The following is a 14,534-nucleotide window of genomic DNA, read 5'->3' as shown; positions in this document are numbered from 1 at the left end:
TCCTCAAGGCCTAGCAACACAGGGAGACTGACACCATCCTTAGTCATCCTTAGTCCTGAAGGAACAAGACGAGGACACGGTGTTACCAGAGCCCATCTGAGAGCTGGAACCATGGTGTGCTAGTGCTGGGTGGAGGTGTGGCTGTGGGAATACACCCACCGCAGAATGGAGGGAGGCTGATGTGCCCTTTGGGTCAACAAATCCTTTCAGTCAAATCCGACCAGGAGCCAGAGGGCAAGGGAGACACTCTATGGAGCTCAAGAGCAAGAAGGCAGAGCAGGACAGAGAACAGATCTGGGCCAACAAAGATTCCTCAGCACATCGATATTTCTGGTTCCTCTCCTTCCAGGTAGAAGGCAGGTCCCACATTCCCTGACCCCACCCTGAAGTCAAGTACAGAATATGCAACTTGCTTTAGCTGATCTCCCTTCCAGACAGAAGTCATCACGTGCCCCCTCCCACCTGCTATAATAACCAGTGACAGTCCAGCAGATGAAGACTCAGTCAGCTGGGTCCCAAAGTGATAAAGATGTGGAATAAAATCCCATGGTGCTCCACAGTGGACATGTCCATGAGCAAACATGTGCCCCTGAGATTTGGGAATTGTTTGTTACTAGAGTTGTGCCTACTTTATCCTGACTGATACATTGCAACCTCCCTCACCCTTATTCCTTACTATCCCTTCTTTTCTTTACCAGACTTACTGCCACCTGATAAACTTCAATGCTTGTTGATTGACTGTCTCCCTCCTCTGAATGTAAATCATAGGGGTAGAATTGTTTGGTGACTACCGATTTTCAGCACCCAGAAGAGTACCTGGTTAATAGCAGATGCCACAATTCTTGGTTAAATAGATGAAAGAATAAATGAGCTCATAATAACTAACCTTTGTTAGTAAATATGGCTGAGGCACATTCTCAGGAAGTATGTCTAAGCAATTCCAAGGCAGTGAAAGGATTAAACAAGTCACTAAGGACACCCAGCTTAAGTCATGGAGTGAATCATGAAGGCATTTTGACTCCAGTGCTCAAGTGCTTGCCCACTCTGCCCTGCTGCTTCCTACAAAGGGGGCTTGGTGGGGGCATGCAGGAGGGGCCATTCAGGCTTGGGCCAGAGGCTGCATAGAGCCGTGCGGCTTACATACTGCATATGTTAGTTACCAGAGGAGCAAAGAGTGACACCCAATAAACTCTACAGGGTAACCAGGAAAATTAAAAACTTTGTCTGGCCATGTAAAAAATAATGCTAATTACGGTCATTTATGTGAATTGCTTACCATTTCTGCCTAATTACCAGGCAGCAGAACAATTATGTAGATGTTTAACTAATGTCAACCTAACTTTGATTATAACTGTAAAATCTAAAAACAAGAGTTTGGTCAAACAATGAGTTGGTTGCTCACAGAGACTGGTTCTCTGCCCAGAATTTAAAATTAGAGAGGAACTACCTTGTCCTTAACAGTTGCTGCCTGTACTAGTAGTGACCTTCCAGGTATAAGGGTTTGATCTGAACTAGAAGATCCTTGAGGCAGGTGCTATCTAATTTTTCCTGGGATCATTATCACCACCCCACCTGAGCCTAGCTCAGCCCTAAATAGAGGGGGGCCCTACACTAGGGTTCATCTGTTGGTGCTCTCTCTATAAGAGATGGTCCTGACCCATGTGCCTCAATCCCTTCTTACTGCCTGGAGGCTGAGGATGTGAGGTTGGCTGAAAGACATGTCTATATCCATGTCTGTGGACAGCGGCAAGAGCCTTCCCAGGAACCTGGTAACAGGCCTTCTAAAGAGGTGAGGTGAGGGGAGAATAGGGCATTTGGTGGCCTAGAACAAGCTAAGAAGAACCCTTGAAATGTTATAACACAGAATGCCAGCTGTCCCCCCAATATTCAATCACTCATAACGTAGCAGAGTTTTAGCAGGGCACATGGCAGCCCAGATGAAGACCATATTCCCAGACTCCTTTGCAGCTAGGATATGGCCAATGGAATGTCAGCAGAAGTAATGTATGCAAATTCAAGACCAAACATTGAAAAGGAAAGGCGGGAACCTCCCTCTCCTCTCTCCCCTCTTGCCTCTGGCTGGAGTACAGGCAGAATGTTAGAGCTTACACAAGCCTCCTTGGACCCAGAATGAAATAAATGTAAGCGTTGAGATGCCAGAGCAGCAAGGTCAAAGGAGCCTGGTGATCAGAACCGTGGGGCTACAGTGTCACACCATTACAGAGCCTTGCATCCCCTCACACCACAGCTCCCGGTCCAGAGATGCCTCCTGCCGGCCCCTGGACAGCACGTCTCCCTCGGTCCAGTGGTGACACCGCTGATTACTCGTCACATTAGTCCTGGGCTTTGCAGGCACCACGTGCCTGGCTTTCCTCCTGCTTCACTCTCCTGCCTGAGCAGCTCCTTCTCTACCATGTGGTACTCCGTGTGGCTTTGGGGAACTCTGCACTTCCTGTGCCTCTGGAAAGCTAGGTGAGACCAGGGTGGGGGCCTAAAGCGAACACTTGGACAAGTCGGCTTACATCATCACCAAAATACAAAAATGATAATAGGACACGTACTGTGTGTCAAATGGTATTCTTTGCCTGCATCGTTTCACTGAATCCTCTGAATAATCTTACACGAGAGAGACTTGACTATCATTCCTTCTTCACAGATGGGAAAACTGCCAGTAGAAAAGTTAGAGAACTAGTCCAAGGTCACACAGAGAATAAGTGGTGGAGCCAGGATTTGAACTCCTGAGGCCAAGACTTACCTGTTCAGTGCTGCCTCTTTGAACAGGGTGTATAGCATATCCACTGGGCTGTGGCCTCTCAGCAACAGTGACAGTCCTCGGTCCGACATAAACCTACAAGATGGGGAAAATAAATCCACTTGCATATTTACCTTTTTGCATTAACATCCAAGTTCAAGTTGTTTGTGGCCCACACCCTGTGTAGTTGGGTCTAGAGTCTACAATCATCTTCCCAACTCCTTCCTTCTTGTTTTCCCTTGAAAATTATTAACCAACTACTTCTATGTTGCTCCATGTGCCACTTATTATATTGAGCTTTCCATTTTTTCCAGGCATTTTTCTCCACAGTCTCAAATGCCCCTTTAAAGTCTTCGAGACTGGTTTGGCAGGTATGTCAGCTGAAACCCCACGCTTCCTGGGTTTTCACTCCGTCCCTGCCAGCAATCCATCACTCTCCTGTGTTAAGTCCTCACAGGCTTCGAAACCCTCTCCAGAGCCAGCTGCTCCCATCCATCCCACAGCCTTCTGTCCCATCCAAAGTCACAACTTTCAACTGGAAGGAGGGATAGAAACAATCATGAGCCCTCAAGTGCCTCTGTTTTGTACCAAAAATGTTAAAGTTGTGAGACACGGTCAAGGTTTGTTTCTACCCTGTCTAGATTATTTCTCCGGTGTGAATCAGCAGAAATGGGCAGTCATGGGAGGCTTGAACAAGCAGGCTAAACCCTTCTCATCTAGAATTAAAAGAGATGATGAGAAATGAGAGCACGAGGCCGATGTTAGGTGGTGGCAGTTATTTGAGATGATCCGTCTAGGACAGTGGCATGTCTCCCTTTTAGTCCTGTCTGATCAGACACAGCTGACGTCATTCCTCAAGGGGAGGGGCCACCAATCCCCACAACCCTACCTCCAAGGAGCCCACCAGGATACCTCCCACTTTCCAGAGAATGCCTGCGGACATCATTCTGTTGGGGGAGCATCTGGTCAGCCAGGTAGACAAAACTGCTCTTGGATGTGCCTTTGTTTGCTCTGATTTGCCTCTCTGAGGCCCCTGAGTTCCTGCCCTGTCACCAAAGACCTGCCCCTCCCATCACGGGTTAAACAACGAAGACTTTCCTTCATGAGGGCTTCTCTCTTCTTGCCCAATGACTTTGCTTCCCGTGTTTGCAAAATAACAAATGCAGTTAACATTTATTAAGCAATGTACACATCTGATCTCATTTCACCATGATACCTATGTTGTGATATCATTAATACTTTACATTTGGGAAAACTGAGGCTGATATGTGGTAGAGCTGAGATTTGAACCTGTGGCTTTATCATGCAAAAGCTCATTCTCTCAACTATTTTGTTAACCCCCCCTTCATCCTGAAGTGCTAAGACCACAAGCAGTTTAAAACTGACTGAAAAACAAGCCACTAAACTTTATTCCAGGAAGTCAGGATAGGGGGTCAAGCTGCCCTGCTCAAGCTACAAGCCCCGCTCAGGTAGCTCAGCCTTGCAAGTGCATAGGAATCACCTAGGGGTCTGGTCCGGGTGCAGATCCTGACTGTAGGTACAGGTGAGCCTGAGAGTCACATTTCTGCCAGGTGACGCCATGCTTCTGATCTGAGGACCACACTCTGGATAGAGGGCTCTAAAGGTCGGGTGCTCTGACTCACCTGACTGTGAATGACTGACCAGACCACCCTCTAAGGCAGGGATGGGGAACCTTTTTTCTGCCACGGGCCATTTGGATATTTATAACATCATTCTCGGGCCATACAAAATTATCAACTTAAAAATTAGCCTGCTATATTTGGTCAAACATTTAATTATCTCACCCCTGATGCCTTGGCAGGGCCAGACCTAATGATTTCGAGAGCCTTATATGGCCCGTGGGCCAGACGTTCCCCACCCCTGCTAAAGCCTGCTGGAGCGGGGCTTTCTGGGCTGGAGAAACAGCAGGAGCAAAGGCACAGCGTCCTGAGTGTGTAAACATGTCAGGCACTCACCAGGGCGCGTGGGAGAATGCAGAGGACACAAGTCTTAGCGAACACGTCTGTAAGGAAGATTTGAGTCTGACTGAAGAGTCTTGAATATAATGCTAACACATTAAGAGTCCAAAGTCTTTATCTTTTCAACTATGCCTCTCTTATGGTGCAATTATCCTCTTCTAGCTTCTTAATAGCTATCCTCCCTATTAAAAATAAGCTGTGAAGACACTGAATCATCTTTTTATCCCCTAAAATGCCTTGCTCCTGGCCATCTTCAGTGAGGAGGGGAGACTGGGGAGAGTCCTGTGAAAGGAGAGTGATGGGACCAGTCTGTGTCGCAGGCAATCGGAATGAACGGTGGCCTGGAGGTAGGGAGATGCGTTAGGAGGTTGTCCCAATAGGCCAGGGGTGGGACAATGAGGCCTGCACAAAGACAATTTATTCTGCAGGCAATCACACAGGGACTAGTTAATTTCCACGACCACCCCTCTCCGCGATCCTCCTGGCTCTCTTTGCCCTGTGCTGTTCTCCAGAAGACTCACCCTGTGGACACAGTATCCAGGAAACCTTTCCATCTGCTTCCAGTTGAGTTCAGCAATGACAGGCACCAGTAGAAGACTGGAGAAGGAGGAAACGGCGGAGAGAGGTAAGAGGGTAAGTGTATTTCTTGCCATACTCCCTCTCCCCTCACTTCGCTGCGACCTCACCAAGGTTTGGGCAGTGGCTGCATTCGTCTATGGCCACAGCTTCAGTAGGGCAGTTCCTTTCCCATGGTGCTGGCTGGGTGCCCACACCCTGTAAGGTTGGGAATCTATCCTACAGGATGAGGTACAGTGGCCAACATAGGACATTATTTCCCCTAAGTCAGGAGCCAAGAGGCAAAGGTGAGAATGACCCCTTAATACCTAACAACCCACTTTAAGGATTTTTTTGGGTTTTTTTTGCTTCCCTTGGGCTCAGAGTGTGGTCCCTAGACCAGAAGCATGGCATCACCTGGTAGAAATGTGACTCTCAGGCTCACCTGTACCTAGAGTCAGCATCTATACCCAGACCAGATCCCTAGGTGATTCCTATGCCCTTGAAAGGCTGAGCTACCTGAGCGGGGCTTGTAGCTTGAGCAGGGCAGCTTGCCCCCCACCCAGTCTTCCTGGAATAAAGTGCGGGGCTTGTTTGTTAGTCAGTTGTAAGCCGCTTGTGGTCTTAGCACTTCCGAGGGTGCTGTCACCACCCTCTGCTCATGCCACGCTCCTCCCCCCTCAGCGCACCTGAGTTACACCCCTCCCCCCACCCCCCACCCCCCACCCCCCACGGTGCAGCAGGCAGGTCCCAGCAGGCTGTAAGCTTCTGAGGCTGCACCTCCCTTCTCTGCCGGCGGGGTGTCTCCACCACAGACACACCTAGAAGGCAAGGAAAGGTCACCCCCCAGGTGAATCCCTCCACCAGTGAGAGGTGGGTCCCAGGGCCGGCAGCCTCCCGCTGTGCTGGGCCTGGGTTCCCCACGCTGTTTGTCTCCTCTGCCCTTCCACTGCCCGTGCTATTAAACACCCTCTGCCGAGAGACTAAGCGTGGCTTCTGTTTCCCTGACGGGACCCTGACTGGTGACTTGTCCAAGATCGCAGGACGACTGGTAAGCGGCGGGGCAGAATCAAACCAGCTCTGCCGACCCCAAGGCCAGCCTGCCAACCCCAACTGCCTCGGGGCGCCCGGCCTCGGCATCTCACTGCAGCTCTGCTTTCCCAGAACCGCGTACCTGTCCTAGGAGCTGGTGTCCCGTTGGAGTTAAAGGGACGGGCTGTGACCTGATTTGCCTGGGTCAGAGCTCACTCGGGACCTAAAACAGCAGTCACCAGGCCTGGAAGGAAGGCCTCTCTGCTTTTGTTTGCTTTCTTATTTGTGTATCAAGTCCATTTAGGGGTCACCCCAACCGCATACAAATGCACCTCAAATCCTCTGGGTTTGAAAGAGAACTTATTACCCAGCACGTCCCCAGCAAGGAAAAGGCACCATCTTGGCTGGCGCACCCACTGGAACCTGAGGCCCGCCCGCTCCACTGTCCCTGGAAGGTTCCACAACAGCCCCGAGGACCCACCGGCATTGGCCTGGGCGTAGCTCTCCTCCGATTCTCTTGCTGCGCGAGCAAATGATGAGAAACAGCACGTTCTTGGCTCCTCTCAGCAGCTCAGCGTGAACCAGGGCCCGATGTGCACCACACAGCGGAATAATGAGACTTCACCTAGCGGAGGAGAGGTTAGGTAACTGGACGTCAGCCCATTAGCCATAGCCAAGCCATCGGGGAGGGTCAGCCAGACAGACAGCCCCATTCTGAGCTGTCCATCCCGCTCTGAGGGGTGCGGGTGGAGATGAACAGAGAGGCCACTAGAGAATCGCCTGTTACTCAACTGGACTGTCCCCTCTTTAGCCGCCCCAGGAGGCCGAGGGGCCTGAGGGGGGAGGGGCTTCTCTCTCCGGGTCTCAGGCCTTGTCTTTCTGCCTCCCTCTGACCTGTGAGAACAGCTATGGTCGGTACTGCTGGCCCTCAAATACTTGTACCTGACTCAGAGGGATGTAGGAAATGGTGAGAACAGGTGGGCACTCATTCTGAATGGAAGGGAGGGAGGGAAGGAGGGAGGGAGGAAGGGGGAGAGAGAGAGAGAGAGAGAGAGAGAGAACGAACAAAAAATCTCTACATCGTGACAGTAGCACAAAAACAAATCCTGAGCTTTATTCACCGACCTGACAATGGAATGAGCTCTGGTACAAAAGCCCTCATCCAACCAGTGTTACCATAACTCCATCAGAGCAGGTGGGTGACAAAGGGTTACCTCACACACATGCACACTCACTCTCCACAGGCAACGGCAAGCACTGAACACAGGCAGGAAAGACAGATCAATACTAGCAGTGAGTTCCATAGCTACCTCGATACCCAGATCTCCGGGGACCTTTGGGAGCGCATTCCCAGCTCCCCTCCCCCCAAACTGGGCCCCAGTGGACTGGGGTGGAGCGGGAAGGCCCGTGCAGGCCCCCCGGGAAGGCTTGCCTGGGGCCCCTTTCCATTCACACAAAACGTGTGACCCTTCGGTCCCATTCACACCCAGCACAAGGCGGTGCCAAGGACTGGGAAAAGAACCTCACAAGAGGAGGAGACATCATTTGAGAGTCAAGCTTCACACTTTTTATGTGGCTCAAACATCTGTACTCCAGGCATGGTTCTAGACACTTTTCCCATGTCCATTCAGGCAGCCCTCACCCCAGTTCTCAGAGGCAGCCACTGTCATGATGACCCTGTTTACAAGGAGGAAACCGAGGCACAGAGGGCTCAGTGACTTGCACAATGTCACCCAGTCAGGGCTCGAGCCAGGATCTCAAGCCAGACAATGAGACAGCAGAGAGAACGCACACGTGCACCTGCGGCACACAGGCGATTGGAAAACGCACGTTCAACAAAACCGTGAGCTCCTTGAGGCCAGGATGGAGCGTTAGCACCGGCAGGCAGAGCCGGACACCTCTCGGGCCCGAGGGCCTGCTCTGTGCCAGGCATTTTCACATCAAGTTCCACGTTAGCCTCACCCGCCCCGCCTCACACCTGGTCCTCATTCCCTCCCTCTCTCCCCTCGTGGGCGGGTGACGAGTCTCAGAGACGGAAGAGGAAGAGTCACAGGGACACGCCTGCTCTGCTCTTCTGCTGCTTTTGCCTCCAAGCTCGGAGCCGCGTGGCCTCCTGTGACACATCTTTCCTGACAGGGAAAGAAGGGGTGACAGGAGGGGCTAAGGTAAGGGCAGAGGAAGATGGCCTGTTCTGAATCCCGAGTCCCCTCGCGGGCTGTACCACCGGGGGTGGAGAGCCCGTGTTTGCAGGAAAGGGCTGGCTCCAGGGAGACCTCCTTCACGTGCGGGATGGACCGCTGGCCTGCCGTGGGTGGTATCTCTCTTCGTCCCAGACAGGCTGCCCTAGGTTGCATTCATGCCCCAACTTCCCTTCTCTTTATCCGTGCCCTTCCCCATGCCACTGTACGGATTTTATTTCCTTATTTCCTGAATCTGGGCGTCATCATGTGACGGGCTTTGGCCAATAGGATAAGGCGGCAGTGACAGTGTCTAATTTCCAACCTGGGCCTCAAGAGACTGTGTGTGTTTCCGCTTCCCTCCTGCTCTGCCCCAAATGCCATCGTCTCCGGGTCTCTCTGGGTCTCCAGGTGTGACAGGTCAGCTGATGGGTCAGTAATGCAAGAAAGCAGAACCCGCCCGAGCTTGGACCCTCTGAGACTTCTGGGGACCTGAGATGATTGGAAATGAGGAGGGGGAGGATCCAAAAAGGGAAGGTGGGCATCATCCTCAGGGGACGGCAACGCTGACAAAACGCTGCAGCTTTGGTGGAATCAGCAAGACTGGACCTGAGCCTCTGAGAACCCAACTTCCGCTAGCCAGCCAGAGGCCTCTGTCACTCACTCAGTCTTCCCGGGGCCCGTTTTCATACCTAGGACCTGGAGGTGGTAAATGTTCTTCACAGGCTAGAACTAGGCGGCTTCGCCAAGTGCCCCCGAATGTCCTCGGAGGTTGTGTGACACCCACCGCCCGCAGCCCCAGGCACCACTGCCCACCCTGCTCTGGGGTGGGAGGGACATGTTCCAGCCCCTCCCCAGACACTGCTGGCCCTTCCGCCCGTGCAGCTTCCAGGCCTGGCCTGGCTCCCCTGTTTCCAGCCGCCACGAAAACCCCTGCACGCCTGGCTTCGTTTTGAACATCTGGTTGCTGGTTTCCGTTTCCAGCGAGCCTGGGCCCTGGCTGCTCCGGGGCTGGGGCAGATTTGCCATCAGTAGCTCTCGGCTTGATTCTTCTGGTCTGGCCCAGCGGGCTGGCCTCGCACACCCACATTAAAGGTCAGCTCTTGGACGGTGCTCTGGCTGAGCAGCTGGAAAAGCCTCTGAGACTGACTTCCCTTTCTCTAGCCACCAAGGCATTCTTTACCCACCAACCCCCACGTGAGGCCCAGACCTGCCAGCGGGCTGTTCCCTGTCACCTCAGACAGCGGCATCTTTCAAAATCTCATGTGGACTCATCTCCCTGAGTGACGTCCGCCCCCCCTTGAGATAACAAACCACCAAACCCATCCTGTCTGCCTGGCTGAGGGCCTCAGGAAAAGACGGGGATGTAAGGGACAGGGGGTCTCCCAAACCCCACTTTCCCAGCCATACAAGCAGCGCCTGGCACTCACCAGCTCCCTCTGGCCTTCTCAGACCTGGTGGGTGGGGCCAGGGCGAAGGGTAAGTGTCTAGACAGGGGCCAGAGCGGAGAGAGGGAAGGAGACCCCTGCCTATCCGCCAGGCCAGCTGGCTGACCTGATCCAAAGATGGGCACCTGTCACCCGGTAGGCTCTCGGCCAAGGCCTCTCAGACGCAGGTGAGCCTCTGAAGACCAAATTCTAAGGGGTGGGCCCGAAGCTCTCCTTTACCCCAAGATCAACACATTAACTACTTCTGTCCTCCCGTTGACAAATCCGTATTGAGCCCCTGCCATGTGATAACAGTGGTGGGACAAGGGATGATGCAACAGAGAACAGAACAGACAGGGTCCCTGTCCTCGTTGAACACATTTCCGGGAAGACGGGTTATTAACAGCTGAAGCTACCAGTAATTACGATTATTTTAGACTGAAAAAGTCTGCCCAGGAAGTAAATGCAGTGCTGCAATAGAGTCCGGCAGAACAGTGGCCTCCTCGTGATGGGCGGTCAAAAGGCCCAGTGGAGAAGGTGATGTCTAAGCAGAGGTCCCCAGGGTAAGGCACAGCAGGCTGCATGTGCAAAGGCCCTGAGGCAGGAAGTACTCTGTGTGTCCTAAGAAGAATAAGAAGAGCCACGTGACTGGCGCAGAGTGCAAGACGAGGAGGCAGGAAGAGCTGGGGCGCGGGCAGGGCCAGCTTGCGCAGGTGAGAAATCACGGAAGATACTGGATTTTGTGCAACTGGTTGGAGGATTTTAAGCAGGAGGCTGACATGATTAGTATTTTGGCACGATCTCTCCGGTGGTGTGGGGGAGGGGGAGGGCAAATGCAAATAAACTTTCAATCAGAGCAGAGCGGGTGAGGTTAGCCAGAAGAGAAGGCGTTGCCATAAACAGAACCAGCTAGAAAGCGACTTGCAGAAATGTCTACTTTCTTGCAAGAAAAAAAAAAAAAAAAAACACGAAGGAACCATCTCCCTAAAATGGTTTATAATTATCTTCCCTTGGAACAATGGTCTAATTCTGATTTCTACATGAGCTGTACCTCAGCTGCATTTTTCCACTACATAAAGCAGAGAAAATATGTACCTCTTCTGTGGCAATTCTCAAGGCCAGGCCATTGGCCTCTAAAAACCACTGACCACCACCACCACCTTGGCAGGCAAGACACAGGCCTCCCACACTCACCGGCCCCTGCAGCCCCTCTCTCCCAGGAAGGCCCTCGCTGACCGCAGACTCTCTCCTCTCCTCCAGCACCTCCCACCTCCAAACAAAGGTTTGAGGTTGGGCGAGATTGGTCCCCCCTGCACTTGCCACTTTTGTCCTGAAACTCAAACGCTGTTAACAAAGCCCCGGATCTAGAAGGCTAGGACTCCAAAAGGGAAAATTGGATTCCCTTCTTAAGGTGATGGGAGAAAAGCACTCACCTCATTCTTTGGAGTCTCTCATGACAGCCAGGGCAAAGCAGGAAGTGCTAGATTAATTAATACATCCACAGAAAAAAAGGCAGGGCTTTTCTGGCCAAAAGGGCCAGTATCCTATGCCCCTGTTATCCATCCCTATGACCCCTGAGGGTCAGTGATGTGAAAACTGAAGGCTATACCACCCACCCCCACTCACACAGTTTGATTTCACAGATGAGGACATTTGAGTGCTTTGCTCAAGGTCACCCAGCTAATCAGACCCTGAGAGACAAGCAAGAGGCTGCCTTTAGCACTAACAGGATCAGCAGAAGGCCCTCCCTTCTCAGCAGCTTCCTGGTACCCCCTCAGGGACTCCTCTTAAGGGGGCAAGGACAAAGAAGGGACAGGACTCGGGAGCTGTTCCTCAGCAGCTACCGCGGAGAAGAGCCTCCTCTACCCCATAAAGGACTGTCTGGCTTTGTTGTTCTTATCTGCTCAGGCTCTGAGCCTTTCCATTCTGAGCCTGCTGAATAACGGGAGGAGACCAGGACCCCACATGCTCTCTGCCCCAGCTCACCTGGGAGAGGTTGGATTGAAAAGTGTGCAAGACATTCTGGGAATCTGCCGAGCAGAACCCCTCTCCTATAAACTGTCAAAAATGCCAGCTTATAGAAGAGGGGCTGGAAGACATTTACTTACATGAAACATTGTTCCTGGAGAAGGGGAAGGAAACTGTGTCAAGAGACCAGTACAACCAAATGTTGGCAGGAGCTACGGTGTCTGAAAATCACTGGTGAGATGCCTGGAATTCTTAATACAAATTCCAAAAAGTCTGAAGCCATCTGGTAACAGGTATAAATTTAAAAGGAAATAAATATTTTGCTTTTGAGATAAACTGAATTATAAAAAAGTTTGAATCTGGTGAAAGAGGATTAGTCAGGACAGTCTACGATATGCTGCAGTAACAAACAAGTCCTGAAATTTTAATAAAATTCATCTTAGAGGTTTGATATAACCTTTCTTTCACAAGAAGTCTGGTGCATGTCAAGAGACCCTTCTTTATCTTGCAACGATGCCCTTTGGCCTTCAAGGGAGGGGAGGAGAGATGGGGAAAGGCACATGCATCTCACCAGCCTCTGTGTGAAAGTGACTCTCCATACTTCCATTGGAAAGAAACAGGCGTGTGGCTCCAAAGTAATGACAAGAGACGTCAGCTTATGTAGGGAGCACATGGATAGTTGATGAGCATCTCAGCCGCATCAGAGTTAAACTCCCAGCTGTTTGCCCAAACGTCTGGTCTTGTTCTCAGGGTAGTAAGCTCCCTACCTCAAAAGATTCTGCTCGTTTCCCCTTGGCCCAAAGCTGTGGTCAAACATGGATTAAAACACTCTCCTAACAGGCTTGTCTCAGCCCACATTTAACAAAGGCACAAACCACAAAGCTATCGAAGGAGAGTGTGGCTTCTGCTTACCAGAGGTCCCTCCCGGCAACAACACATCCAGAAAGGGTAAGGCATTGGGATCCACGGTAGTGTGCTCGTCTAACAAATGTTCATGGAGCACTCACTACGTACCAGGCACTGTGCCCCGAGCTGAAGATGCAACCATGACTCAGACACAGCTCTTGCTCTCGGAGAACTGAGCCTCGTGGGGAGTCAGATACCGATCGAAATACTGCACAAATATGTAACAGCAAGCTAAAGTGAGGGCCATGAAGGAGAGACTAGGGATCTATGGGAGCATATAGGAGGACTCAACCTCGTTGGGTGGGTCAACCAGGTTTCTTTGAATAAAAGTGATGTGTAAATTGAGCTAGGAAGGATGAGCAAGGGGAAACTAGTAAGTGAGGTGCCCACAATGTGAAGGGCAAATCCAAGGGCAGGCACAGCATGTGCAAAGGCCCCGGGGAGGAAGGGAACATGTCATGTTTGAGGAGCTTTAAGGCGGCCAGCCTGCCTGAGGCTTAGCAGGCAGGAGTGCCCCTGGGTGCCGCCATCCCAGGGAATGCCACTCAGGTGGTAAACCATCTGTTTTCTTTTTAACTGAGATTGCTGTTTTCAATATTGCTGAAGTGCAGAGTGGTTAGAGTTCGGCACTGACTCTTTATTTAAAAGGGGGGACATGTCTGTGGGTCCTCTTGGTGTTGGTGCTTGGTGATGGCTCGTGATCAGTCCCCTCAATCCAGCTCCCACATGGCCTTGTCGCCAAAATTAAGGTTTCAGGCAAGGCTTCCAAAGAAAATATGCAGGAAAAAAATACAAACTGAAAAAGAAGACTGTACAGTTATAAAAGGCCTCCTTAATATTGCCCAATGCATCAGATGCCTCAATTCCATAAACATCTCCTCAGAAAAAAAGAAATGGTTAAAAGAAGGAACTTATGGGTGAGCGGGTTATCAGGGAGACCAAATGTAAAGGGAGTCCCAATGGCCCAGAAGACACTGAGGCCAGGGTGCAAGCTAAGGGGGAACCGGGCTGGCTGAAGAGGACCTGAACTTGGGGGTGTCCCCCCCAGGCTAGAATCTGCCCCCAGGGGCACCTCACTCTCTGGGAAACTGTCCCTGTCTAAACTCCAGCTTCCTCCTACCCAACTGCCCCTCACTTTCCCAGCTCAGCCACCTTGGACCTTTCCCAGTTCCGCATGGTTTCTCAAAGGTTCTTCCCTGACCCCTTTCTTCTCCTCTTTCCCCTCTTTCTCTCCCTTCCTCTCAGCTCAGCTTTCTCCTCCCAGGAGACCCTCCCTGGCCCTCAGACACGGGCAGGCCCCCCACTCTGTGCCCCCTTAGCATCCTAGCCTCCTACTCTTTACCTCATCCTAACACAATAAGGACCTTTGGTTATCACCTCTTCCCTCTCAGCCTGCAAGCTCCCCCAAAGCAGCACCCACTCCCACATGGCCCCCCAGTTTGCCCAGTGCCCAGCACAGCTCCTGACACAGGAGGGCTCAACCACTATTTCCTGAATGAACGAGCAACCCACCTGCAGCACCAGGGATTAGTTTCTGAAAGCCGGGAGTCTGTGTCTGAGGCTCACATCTACATCCCTGGCACCTAGAGCAGATATTAGTTGGATGAATGAGTGACTGGCCTTCTGAGCCAGAAAGGGCAACTTAGATGCCTTCGTTTTACAAGTGGAGAAACGGAGGCTCAGAGAAACCCAAGACCTGCCTACAGTTCCACAGCTGGAAGCCGGGCTGGGCTGGCGG

General features: G+C 51.7%; 1 protein-coding gene across 1 annotated transcript in view; it reads right to left on the bottom strand.

The window, feature by feature from the left end:
• The window catches only part of CACNA1E (calcium voltage-gated channel subunit alpha1 E), a 428,883-nt gene extending 421,980 nt beyond the window's left edge, over nt 1-6,903 (bottom strand). The window contains exons 1-2 of the mRNA XM_079761136.1: nt 6,800-6,903; nt 2,756-2,848 (exon numbers count right to left, since the gene is read on the bottom strand). The gene's annotated coding sequence lies outside the window, so the exon portion shown is untranslated. The remainder of the gene's footprint in view (nt 1-2,755; nt 2,849-6,799) is intronic.
• Between the last annotated feature and the right edge of the window lie 7,631 nt (nt 6,904-14,534).

This window comes from Cnephaeus nilssonii, assembly GCF_951640355.1.
Source record: "Cnephaeus nilssonii genome assembly, chromosome: 21".
In the NCBI taxonomy this organism is placed as follows: domain Eukaryota; kingdom Metazoa; phylum Chordata; class Mammalia; order Chiroptera; family Vespertilionidae; genus Cnephaeus; species Cnephaeus nilssonii.
Note: the sequence above shows the minus strand (reverse complement) of the source record. Positions and strands in the feature narration are given on the sequence as shown.